The sequence below is a fragment of the Stomoxys calcitrans genome, chromosome 3 (genome assembly GCF_963082655.1).
Source record: "Stomoxys calcitrans chromosome 3, idStoCalc2.1, whole genome shotgun sequence".
Taxonomy (NCBI): domain Eukaryota; kingdom Metazoa; phylum Arthropoda; class Insecta; order Diptera; family Muscidae; genus Stomoxys; species Stomoxys calcitrans.
Window position 1 is genome coordinate 53,800,490 of NC_081554.1, and position 13,756 is coordinate 53,814,245.

Sequence of the window (13,756 nt, forward strand, 5' to 3'; positions counted from 1 at the left end):
AAAGTCTTTAGTGTTCGCTGTCGATAGGCATAGGAGTCCGAAAATTGTTGGGCTGGTGGGTGGAGGTGTACAAAATATGTTGATTGGTCAGCATTGAGCTGTAATGAATGCATCGATACGATGCGATTGGCAGAGAAGAATATTTATCGTTGCCGTCCTCGTCATCAATGCCGACTGTGAAGAGGAGGAATGAGAGGTAAAATAATATATCCAATTGAACACAATTTATCGACATAGGAACTCAATACTCTGTGATAAAACTTTTTGTTTTGGATAACGAGAGTTATTTTTAGGAAGCCATCTTGCAAAGTTAAATAGGTATGTAGAAAAGTTTTAAAGTACATCTGATATACTGAGCTATTTGTGCTGGAAAGCTAAATGAGTTAGAGGTAAATTATTTATATTATGAATTTTTCTAAACAAACAAGCAATGCTGCCAACACACACCTATACATCTCACCCCACAAACTACATGATTGTTCGGCATACTCAGGCATTAACTATGACTATGCTTTGTTCACCCACTAACTGCCTCGTTTTTATAGCAACCTATGAGTAAAACAACAAAATGTGCCGAGATATGCTTACACAAACAACACCATATAAATAATAGCGGCCAACAACAAAACATATAATAGATATGTGCACGATGGATGGATGGGTATTATTCCGTTTTAGTTGTGCTTGCCATACATATTCTCATAGATTTTCTTTCATGCACACACATTGGCAACCTTGCGTATGTTGAGGTGTTGTATCCTGGCGCGCGTCATTTACCAGGGCCACATGAAATTTAGAAGAAGTCTGTCACATTTTAGAAATTCCATATGTTCTTTGCTGTCGGTTGTAAACATTGCCGAGAGATACAGCCACAAAAAAACAGCACGTGGCTCTGAGCCATGCGTCAGAAAGAGATGGTTGTATGCTATGATTTATCAGAGAGTAATAGAGTTGCCATGTTAGCTGTAAAAGGAATTGGTTGCAGGATATTTTTTAAGCAAAAACGGGTAATATTTTAGCGTTTTAAACATGATAAATGATATCCATAAAGTATGAGCGAGAAGAGTTTCATGTTTATGTACATAGTTCATGATTTTTCTTATCAAATATCATTGATAACTTTATCTCAACTTTTTATCTTTAGCTATGGATAAGTACATCTTGATTGATTAATGAAGTTTTTAGGTAAAATTAGTTTCGATTGGCGGCCTACTCATTAGTTTTCATTACGTTCGGTTGTGTTTGTGGATTAAGGTGGAATTACATACCTCGCACAGCACTTAAGGCCTAAACAGAATGAGCGTTGAGAGGCTTCGGGTAGAAAAATGGGCCTCTGCAAATAAATATCAAAAGATCAACTAGAAAAAGTGAAACTATTTTTATTTTGACGACTAAATACACTACTTACATGTGGCAGCACAGAATTACGTTCGCTTCCAACTGTCAAAGTTGAACATTTTTTAAACTTTTCTCCGTTACTTTTGTGGGATATGTGTGGAGAATTGCATTTTTGCAACGCGGCGCTCAATAAAAAAGCTCAATGCTCACATTCTGTTCCGGCCTTTATGAGCGCATGTCAAAAAAAAAAAAAAATAAAATAGGTTAGTTTGTAATGTGTGAGTAACACAACAAATGCACGCACGCGTCTAACGGAATAAGTTAACCAACCCTCAACTTTGAACGCGTTTCAGGGAGGAAAACATTTGATTTGAATATGTTTTTGTTTACTATTCGAAGAAGTCCGTACATTATACAAATTCTTTTATGATTTTAATATTAAACCACATTATTAACAATTTCCATTGAAATTAACTATTGTATATAAATAAGCTGATTTTTAGAAATTCGTGTGAAGCAAAAGGCGCATTGTATGTAACTCAACCCAAAGGACGCATATCGGCGCATCTGATTGTTTAAGCATTAATAAGTGTTTCGCGTAGTATGTTACTCCAGATTTATAGTTAAGAACCATGACACAAACACAGAGCTCAAAATGGTGCGAACTAGTAGCAAACTCAAAATCAGAGTTGCACAAAACACTAATTTTGACAGATAGTTCACTCGATTTGTTGTTGTTGGGCAACTGTACTTACCTGTATCGATTTATCTTGATCAGAACTGTGTCTTGTACGCAAAACTTTGTTTATCGATGAATAAATGCGACTTACTATCGCGAAAACTTTTTGGAAGCTGCTTTCGAGCCGTGGGCGCTCAAGCGATTTGGTCGTAGATAATGAACGTAACAATAAGATCGACTCCATGACATCAACCAAGTGTACATCAACCAAGTGTACATCAACCAAGTGTACATCAACCAAGTGTACATCAACCAAGTGTACATCAACCAAGTGTACATCAACCAAGTGTACATCAACCAAGTGTACATCAACCAAGTGTACATCAACCAAGTGTACATCAACCAAGTGTACCCGATGTCTGGAAGATGGGCAGCGTGATCTCGCTATTGAAGCCGAGTAAGAGGGAGTGATGCAGACCAATCTCCCTTTTCTCACCAGTAGCCAAGGCTCTTGAGGGATTACTCTTCCCGAGCTTCGTTGGAGAATATCCATTCGCCGAGCATTAGCATGGACTTCGAAGACTGTGTAGCACAACAACTGCTTCGCCAACCATCGCTGTACACGTTTGCCGTGGCTTCAATCAGCCCAGGCCTTGTGCTAGGACGATCCTCGTGACACAACCCTATCGAAGGCATTCGACACCCATGCCAAACTATTTGAAGACATCGTAAATACATCCCTCCAGCCAGGCCTGTAACGCTGGGTCGCGAATTATCTGTGTGGTCGCCGGTCATTTGTGGAATTTACTATTCGCCAAGGCGGAGTGATATCGTCAGCAAAGTTTAACCCCATCAGGAGACATAGATTCATACTAGTCGTCCTCGCATTAACACCACGCCACCTCAAGCATCGCCGGATCTAAGTCGGAATCAGATCTCAGTCCCTGGGTTCTCAATGTAGACGCCGACGCCCACACTATCATCTAGCTTTGATTCATCCGTGTAGCATGATCTCCCAGATAGCAATGCCAGAGTTTCGTCAATCCAAGACTGTGCCTCTGGCAGTAGTGCCTCGCACTCAAGTTCAAGTGTTATATTAGGTATCCGATCCGAAACCACTTCTATTCCATCCAGGTTTTCTATCTTCGCCTCGACCATACCGCGATGGTGTGACCTGCTCCTATCCTCTATCCATTCTCCCATCGTCTTAAGTCTCATAGCCGCAATGGCTGCCCCACAATTAATCTGTATGTCTTAAGGTCAGACATCTAGAATTGTCTGCAGTACCCCAGTGGCCTTGTTCCTCATAGCCATGCCTATGCCAAGACATATGTTCTCTGGACCTGTTGTATTATCCTTAGGTTGCAATTTTGCTATTACTTACGACGCCAAACCACTGCGACGTAAGTAAGTGTTGGTAACCAGCTTAACATCAACGACATTTTATCACAATAAGACGCAAAACTACCTATACAGACCGCCGAACATACGTTTCATTGCAAAATTAGTTTAGTAAAAAGTTATCTTTAACAAATTTACCTTTCACTGTCCACAATTGACAAATGTGTCATCTGTTGGCATTTGTTTGAATAGTGAAGAGTGCTGCCAATTGTCATTGTACGCATTAAAATTGCAGCCTAAAAGTATGCTTTATAACTTACCTCAAACATTTCTTCGTTTGTATATTTAATTAATAGATGTCTCCTTACATTACTCAAGACAAAAACCATTCGGCATGAGTGTTAAGATTACATGAAACGACAGATGTCGCCTCGGAATTTTTATTTTTTAAAGGACCAATTGCCACATACTAATTTAATTTTTAAATTAAACTAATATTAGTCAAATGTTTTAATTACATTTATTTATTTTTGTTTATTGCCACAGAAAAGAAGACGTGCAACGCTTTTATTGAACTTCAGTTGGATCAAATACATCAAAAACTCTAGAAGAATTCTCAAGGATAAACAAGGTAAACTGATAAAAATTTTGATTTTTTAGAGATTTTAATGAAAACATTAAATTTTTGACTGCTTTAGTGTTGGGGACTAAATACAAAACGTAGACAGACCTAAACAAATAGTAATTTGCCACCAGGCAAATGTATGTTATCCACCGAGAACCCTAAATGGCAATTTACAGGCAATTTGTTCGGAAGATAAGATTATGGGACCACTAAATATCTTCTGTTTTTTTGATTAGACGCAAAGCAAAGGATATACAAGCATTTTCACGTAGTTTTGAAAGCATTTTTAAAGTTTTGGTATTTTTAAACAGAAAATTTGATTTTTTGCCATCTTTCGGGGAAATTATGATTTTAATAGAGTCTTCTAGACGGTTTAGACGGTTCGGACTCTGCAAAAAGGAAAGCCTCTTTCGATGCGTTGTTAGGTTTCCTTTGGCCCTACAAGGGTAGGCTCATTCAAAGCTTATCACCAGCGAATGTGTGCTTTTTTGAAGATTCATAATAATAATACATATTACGAAAAAATCGTCCTTCCGGTTGTATCTTCCCATGCCAAAGCCAATTAGCTGCTTCCATAAGCCAAGCAGAGAAGGCATCGGCATCCATATCGAGGGTATGCAGATTTCGAAATAAACAATCGCCTAATTTGTATCCATTCAATTAAAATATTTGTGTGCCACCATCTGTTTGGTTCTTTTAATTAATTGCTGTCTTTAGAAAATGAGACGAAAAAAGTCGTGATTTCGTTTGAATGCGAAAAACGACACATAACAATATCCGGTACAATATGCACACACGCACACACACAAACACATACATACTCATTCACTTTTTTGAACACACCACGGCGACACAAAAATAAGTGTTGTTGTGGTTGTTGTTGCTATTAAGCATTAATCTAATGAAGCAAGGCACAGTGGGGGTAAAATTCGATTATGATAAAATAAGAGTGCATCCTTTTTTGTTTGAAGTAAAATTTTTTGGAGAGTACGCATAGGGCTCATGTTTTTGAATTGGAAAGTAAACCCCAAGATGGTCAATTGGCTTCATCGGTAGTAGCGTGGACAAGCGTTAAGATGTTACAAAAGTTCCAACAGGTATGTTGTCTTCCCATAAATGGGGCTGTGAGAACCAACACGGCTGGGATCCTGGAAACGATTTTGTACATCTGACCCATAGACGACGTACAGATAAAGTAGGAGGCAACACACATGGCTAGGACACTAAATCACATCATCGTCGATTGTTCGATGTCGTCGTTGATGTTCCATCTCGTTCTCCCACGAACGAGATGGAACATCAAAATTTCATCGAAATGAAAATTTTATCAAAATGTTTTTCAAAGTTTGACAATTTTATCCAAATTTAACAATATTATCGAAATATTAAAATTTGAGAAGTTTGCCTCTGTTCCTTAGTGGAATGTTCATGGGCAAAATTTGCAATTTGCAAAAATTTTATCGAAATTTAAAAATTTTATGGAAATTTGAAATTTTTGAATTTTATCGATATTTAATAATTTTATTGAATTTATTTTTTTTTTAATTCGAAAATTGTTGCTGAATTTTATCGAAATTAAGAAATTTTATCCAATAGTCATTGAAATTTCAGTCTCTAGAAATGTCAAAATTTCCTCGAAATTTCAAAATATTATCGAGTTTCAATATTTTATCGAAATTACAAAATTTCATCAATATTTCAAAGATTTTCTTAAATTTCGAGATTTTATCGAAATTAAAAATTTTATCGAAATTAAAAATTATAAATTTTTACCGAAAATTAGGAATTTTATCGATATATAGAAATTTTTATCGAAATTAAAAACTTTATCGATCGAAATAAAAATTTCATTGAAATTTAAAAATATTGTCAAAACTAAGTAATTTCATCGTAATTTAAATATTTGATAAAAAATTTTAAATTTCTAAATTTTTATTTGTAAATTTCGAATACGAAATTTCGAAGATGTCGAAGTAACAAAATTTAAAAAATTTTAAAATTGAAAAACTTTTCGAAATTTAAAAATATATCAAGTTATAAAAGAAATATCAAAATCATAAAATTTTACCAAAATTTGAAAATTATATTTCAAAATTTATCGATATTTCAAAATTTATCGATATTTAAAAATTTATCGATATTTCAAAATTTATCGATATTTCAAAATTTATCGTTATTTTAAAATTTATCGATATATCAAAATTTATCGATATTTTTAATTTAAAATATTTTATGTATCGATAAATTTTAAATATTATTTTTTTCGATATTTAAAATATTTGAAATGAAAAAGTTATCGAAATTTTAAAAATATATCAAATTAAAAAAAAAATATATATCAAATAATCGATATTACAATTAAAAATTTATCGATATTTAAAAAATATCGAAATTTGCAAAAATTTATCACAATTTAAAAAAATTGTGTAAATTTTAAAATTTTATTGATATATGATAATTTCATTGATATTTGAAAATTTTATTGAAATTTAAAAATTTTATTAAATTTGACAATTTTGTTGAAATTTTAAAATTTTATTAAATGTTTCAAATTTCTCATTTTATTTCTCATTAGAGATTTTTGCAATGGAAAAACCAAAAGAAACCACAACGCCAACCATAGTGTGGCGCATTTTGACATCATCGGACATTTTTAGGTGTGTAGGTTTCTAAGGCCGTTCGTTGTACTTATTCGAGTTCATTACGAAAATGCCTTTATGATATAAGCTGTAAAACTGTAAGCCCGCTCGACACACTGTCTACTAGCTTTTTTATACCCACCACCGAAGGATGGTGGTATAAATGATCGTCGTAAAAATCTAAGACGATCCGTCTGTACGACTGTTCGTTGAAATCACGCTACAGTCTTTAAAAATGGAGATATTGAGCTGAAATTTTGCACAGATTCTTTTTTTGTCCATAAGCAGGTTAATTTCGAAGATGAACTATATCGGGCTATATCTTGATATAGCCCCCATACAGACCGATCTGCCGATTTAAGGTCTTAGGCCCATAGAAGCTACATATATTTTTCGATTTTGCCAAAAATTTGAGACATTGTAAAATTTAATTTTTTAAAATTTTTTATCCCTGAAATTTTTACTTTTCTGAAAAATACCTAGAAATTCAACTTTCCTTCCAAGTTTCATCCACTGTGTGAAACATCTAATTTTTATAATGAAATGGGCGATTAAACACTTTTGCTTTTGCGTTGCTCTTGCTTTGGGTATTTCTGTGACAATATTCTCGATATCTTTGCTACTGTTGCTGTGGTTGTTGGTGGTTTAAATGGTGCTCTGTTGCTACCATTTCTGTGTTCGTTAGCTGTTGGTGAGAAATAAGTTGACAACTACATTTGGCGGCAACAAGATGGGTGCTGTTGTTGTAGCATGTGGCGGCAAAGAGGCACATATCCGCCGCCAAAAACCAAATGTCTGTCACCAAAAAGAGAGAAAAAAAAAACGAACAAAAGGACAATAAAATCCACAATGAAACCACGCACAGAACTCCATTGGCAACAACAACAAAAAAAACCCAACCATTAAATAGATTTTTTGAAGTTTACTGTGGAGTTTACAAAGAGATTTTGGAGCACAGAAACAGAAAAAGATAAATTTTCATGAATTTCCGGTATAAGAGGAAGAAAAGAAAAACGCTTTTTTAAAGTTTATTGATCTTAGTTGATATATGATTTTTATAGGAAACAAGCTGAAACGGGCCAGCTCCGCTGTGCCTTCTCTTACTTTATATGGAACAAATTTTTGCTTTGATAAATTTGTTTTGGGGAAGGGGCGGCGCCCCAAATACATGGTCACACATTTGGATATTAGATTCGTATTCTACTCCCGAATAACTGCATTTAAACCCCATATTGCGATGGTCAGTAAATAATTGCTGTTTGTTTTTGGGAAGAGGGAGACCCCCAGACCAAATTGGTCTCGGAAGTGAGTGTCAATTTCATGCTTTACTCCCCAATATCATTAATTTGAGCCCCCCACTGACCTGGTCGGTAAATATGTCCGATTTAGGTGTGTTTTGGGGAAATAAATCAGCATCGTGCTCTACTCTCAAATATAATTTTTTATTTTAACCCCATATTGCCATTGGCCTTGAAATTGGATATAAAATTTTTTTTCTAAACTCAAATACCTCAGCAAATATGTCCGGCTTGGGGTATGGGCCCTAAAAACTATCAATATCGAGCTCTTCATGGCGAAAAAACGCGTCCTATTGGGGGGTTGTGGGACGTCACCTAGACAGTTGGTCCCAAATGTTGACTGCAAATCCGTGGTCTACTCCCAATTACCTTGCATTTAAGCCCATATTTCCATATACGGCAAACATGATCGGGTTGGGAAGCTTTGGCGGATGGGGCGGCCACTCAGTGACTTTGCAATTGTCAGCAAATAAGTCCTATTTAGGTGGGGTTGTGGGGATGGGGTGGCCCCATAGACACTTTTCTCGAATATTGATTCGTGCTTTACTCTCAAAGACCTTTCATTTAATCGTAAATTGGTCGTTAATTTGTCCTGTTTGGCGGTGTTTTTGAGAAGGGGCGGCCTCCCAAACACTTGGTCGGACATTTGAATACCAAATTCATATTCTACACTCAAATACCATAAATTTGAGACCTATATTGCCATGATCAGTAAATAATTCCTATTTGGGGGTGTTTTGGGGAAGGGATGGACCCCACGAAACTTGGTCCCACATTTGGATATACGATTCGAATTCTACTCGGAAATATCTTTCATTTGAGTCCCATTTTACCATAGTCGGTAAATATGTCCGATTTAGGGGTGTTGTGGCGGCTGGGGTGGTCCCCCAAACACTTGGTCCGACAATTGGATAAGTTTTCTAATCTTAAATACCTCACATTTGAGTTTTTGGGTGTGGGGCGGCCCCCATAGGTACTTCATCCAAATTTTTGTTCTTAGGTTACTTTGAGAGGATATACAAAATTTCCCTTAAATCGCCCCACCCATCTCCGAAATCTGGCGTTTTTGAAATTAGGGTTAGGGGGAGGGTCCGCCCCTTCAGATATCAAAATATGTAGTACCCTATTTTCATCACGGGATCATTATACATCATCTGTGAAAATTTCAAGAAAATAGGTTCAGCTGTTTTTGAGTCTATACGGAACAGGCAAACCAACCAACAAACAAACACAATTCATTTTTGTGGAGTATTTGTTGAGTACCACGATTTCTGCGTAGCAGTCGCTTTTCACTGAGCATTGCTTAAAATTTCTTAGAAATATAGCCTTTATTGAAAATGTCATTGAACTGATGTCTTTAAAAAAATATCATAGAAATTTTGTCTTTTTGTTTTTGGAGAAAATTTCGTTCTTTGTCTTTAGAGAAAATTTCATAAAAATTTTGTCTTAAGAGAAATTTTCATAGAAATTTTGTCTTGAGGTTCCTAACAAAATCCTTTTTTGTTTCCCATACCTCGGCCCTAAGTCGGTTCATGTCTGGTATTGTGTCCCATCCAAAATGCCGCAAACATAATTTCGACATCTTTCTCTCATTGTTGTACCTTTTTTGCATAAGTTAGCTCGTATTCCCATGTGTCCCGTTATGATACCGTCTCATCTTGAGAGGCTTTTACATGTCTTCCATACCAAATGGTACAGTTTCTCATAAATGTTGCCAGCATTAGGAGGAGATAACCAACGCTGAAACATTCTCTGGTGTTCTCGCCAGGATTCAAACCCAGGCGCTTAGGTTAATAGGCAGATATGGTGATCTCTGCGCTTCTGCGGTCTCTCTGTATATGTACTCTAATTATATTCCTCGGAAACTTCTCAGCAAAGAGGTATCGCACTGCGGCATGCCGTTCGGACTTGGCTATAAAAAGGAAGCCCCTTATCATTGAGTTTATACTTGAATCGGACAACAGTCATTGATATGTGAGAAGTTTGCCATTGATATGTGAGATGTGTATTGTTCATCAATAGCCTCGTCTTCCGAAGATCCGGATCTTCCTATAGGATTTTCGTTGCCCTACTGACAGTTTCGCTGTTCCATAGTGTTAAATGCGCGTTCGCCGCTCAAGCCCTTAACTCGGACTGTGTCAAATCGAAACGCTTCGGATTAACCCAGTTTATTGGCGGCAGTTCTGTGGCCTTCAATGCCAAATATTGTGCTCTTTCAATGCCCATGGTCCGGCATCCAAAACAATACGGATCCTGCCATTCTCAGAGAGGGCGTTAATCTCCTTCTTACACTCAAATTTTGTCTTTAAACATAAATATATTGTCTTTATTTTTTTCATTTTCATTATGGAAACGTTCATTATCTTTAGTAAAAACTTCATTGCAGTTAGTAAAAATTTCTTTGTAGTTAGTAAAAATTGCATTGTCGGAAATGACAATATCATTGTCTTTAAAGAAAATGTCATTGCCTTGAGAAAGAGGATATGTTCATTGTTTTTAAAAGAAAATTTTTTTGTCTTTAGTAAAAATGTCATTGTTTTAAAAGAAAATTTCGGGGTCTTCATACAAAATGTCATTGCGTCTAAGGAACTTTAAAAAATTTTCATAATATTTTATCATTAGAGAACAATTAATTGTCTCTAATAAAAATTTCATTGCATTAAATGAAATTTTAACTATCTTTAAAGAAAGTTTTATTACCGTTAAAGAAAATTTCATTGTCTTTAGTAAAAATGCCATTGTCGTTAGTAAAAATTTCGTTGTTTTGAATGAAAATTTCTCTCTTTTTATACCCTCCACCGAAGGATGGGGGTATATTAATTTTGTCATTCCTTTTGCAACATAGCGAAATATTCATTTCCGACCCTATAAATTATATATATATTCTTGATCAGCCATGTCCGTCCGTCTGTCACGCTAGAGTCTTTAAAAATAGAGATATTGAGCTAAAACTTTGCACAGATTCTTTTTTTGCCCATAAGCAGTTTAGGTTCGAAGAAGGGCTATATCTGACTATATCTTGATATAGCCCCCATATAGACCGATCCGCCGATTTAGGGTCTTAGGCCCATAAAGCCACATTTATTATCCGATTTTGCTGAAATTTGGGACAGTGAGTTGTGTTAGTCTCTTCGACATCCTTCTTTAATATGGTCCAGATCAGTCCAGATTTTGATATAGCTGCCATATAAACCGATACGCCGATTTAGGGTCTTAGGCCCATAAAAGCCACATTTATTATCCGATTTTGCTGAAATTTATTACAGTGAGTTGTGTTAAACCCTTCGACATCATTTTTCAATTTGGCCCAGATCGCTCAAGATTGGGATATAGCTGCCATATAGACCGATCTCTCGATTTAAGGTTTTGGGCCCATAAAAGGCGCACTTATTGTCCGATGTCGCCGAAATTTGGGGCAGTGAGTTAAGTTAAGTCCATCGACATACTTCTGCAATATGGCACAGATCGCTCCAGATTTGGATATAGTTGCCATATAGACCGATCTCTCGATTTAAGGTTTTGGATATAGGGCCTTCGATATCACTCTTTAATTTGGCCTGGGCCAAATTAAATCAGTCCAGACTTGTATATAGCTGCCATTTAGACCGATCTCTCGATATAAAGTCTTGGCCCCCTAAAAGTCGCATTTATAATTCGATTTTGCTGAAATTTGACACAGTGACTTATGTTAGGCTTTTCGACATCGGTGTCGTATATTGTTCAGATCGGTCTATATTTCGATATAGCTACCAAAAAACCAATATTTTTTCTACCACTCAATGGTCGCGCCGAATTTGGTCCAAATCGGACCATATTTCGATAAAGCTGCAATGGGGGCATAAATTATGGATTTTTCACAGCATCTGCATATGCATCCGAGGTGGTGGGTATCCAAAGTTCGGCCCGGATGAACTTAACGCCTTTTTACTTGTTATAGAAGATTTCATTGTCTTGGAAAAAATTTTCATTCTTGTAGAGAACATTTCATTGTTTTAGAGAAAATTGCATTTCTTTTAAAAAAAAAAATTTTCAGAAACAACTTCATTGTACGATTCCAGATTGCAACACAAGGGTTGTCCACCCCGAAATATAAAAGGCAACCCTCGTATGTAGATATTTGGAAATTTTCATTGAAGTTTTGTCTATAGAGAACATTTTATTAAAATTGTGTGTTTAGAGAAAATGTCATTATTTTTACAGAAAATTTTATTACCTTTAGTGAAAATTTTATTGTCTTAAGAAAAAATGTCATTGTTTCTAGTAAATATTTCATTGTCTTTAGTAAATATATCATAGTTTTTTACAGAAAATATCATTAAATTTTGTCTTTTGAAAACAATTTATTGAAATTTTGTTTTAAAGAAATTTTCTTTGAAATATTGTCTTTAGAAACAAATTATGTTGCCATTTTTTTTCGTCATTCCAGTTAGTTTTTGGAAAAATGCTCGTCAATAATATATATAATATATGGGATAAATAGGCAGACGGACGGACATATCTTACTTGTCTTAGAAAGTGAGGCGATCGTTGTAACATAACTAAACTCGGTCTATTTCTCTTCTTATGGGCTTAACAAACAAATACTCCATGTTAAAATATTCTATATCCCAATAGTGTTGTAAGAGGTGCAAGAGTAGAAGAAGACAAAAACCTCTAAACACCAAAAATTCTCTTTTTTTGTATCATTTATCAATCACTGTCGAAATCTTAATGGCCTTTGGGGGCACACAGTTGAGAGGACAGACACAGAAAATATGACAAATTTAAGGCTCGCGCATATAAACAAGAAACATTTAATTTTTCTGACACCGCAACACCAGAAAACGGAGTCAACTCAAGATGCGTGTCCCTCGCACCACAAAAGCACTCAATTTCATCTATGCGGCCTCGCCGATATCATCTTAGTCGTCGTCGTCGTCGTCGTCATTGTTGCCATTGTCGTCTTTGAGTTGTCAACCCAACACCCACAAAATCCGTATTTCCTGAAAATATTTCAAATAAAAATGTTAATTTCCTCGAAATCAAGGCAGCGTCACAGGCAGGGAAAGAGATGAAGGCAAATGTTGAAAAAGCACCACATGGACAGCTTTTTTCAAATGGAAATGTAAGGAAATGGAAGTGGATATGAGCATACTCAAAAACACACATATAGGAGTTTCCATGGAAATTTGAAGTTAGAGAAAAGAAAAAAGTTTCTGTGGTGAGTCTGTATGGTAACACTATCGGAATCCAAGTTTGTTAACACTGTCGCATAGTGGGAGTGAAGAAAAAATGTGGAAATAATTCTGCTATCTTTAATGAGTTCATATGTATTCATGAAGTAATTTTGAATGGATATAAATGATAGCAGAGGGCCCAGTGGTCCTGGAAGTTAACCACCTCAACCATTCAAACCTTTTTTAATTTTTTCTCTTTTGTTTTTGGGATAAGAGGGGAAAATGCATTGCTGCATGTGCATAGGTCATACCTTATATGTTATATAGAGCTTACAATCTGCCTTAACGACATCTTATCGCCGCTGAAAGTCAAATTCACCACGGCACCACTTGCGCATAACTTCGTGGTGGCTCCCAAATCGGTTCTTACACCTTCGTCCTTTTCATCGCTTGCGTCCAGATCCTATTGATGAGTTCACTTATGCCTCGTCGACATCAGTTTTCTTTCGTCTTAGTACGTCTTCGCAGTATCTTGCTACTGCGGTCCAGTTGTCAATACTTCTGATCATTTTCTCTATTTTCTGCAGTTATTGACCCTATCTGATCTTCAAGGGATGCGTGTGGTTCCTCCCATCGTGTACAGTGGAAGACAGTATGTGCAGCGTCATCCAGGTGTTCTT

General features: G+C 36.0%; 1 long non-coding RNA gene across 1 annotated transcript in view; it reads left to right on the plus strand.

Annotated features, from left to right (window-relative positions):
• LOC131995960 (uncharacterized) overlaps positions 1-13,756 on the plus strand; it is a 33,462-nt gene that overhangs the window by 244 nt on the left and 19,462 nt on the right. Inside the window, exon 2 of the long non-coding RNA XR_009397714.1 lies at positions 3,905-3,989. This is a non-coding gene — a long non-coding RNA (uncharacterized LOC131995960). The remainder of the gene's footprint in view (positions 1-3,904; positions 3,990-13,756) is intronic.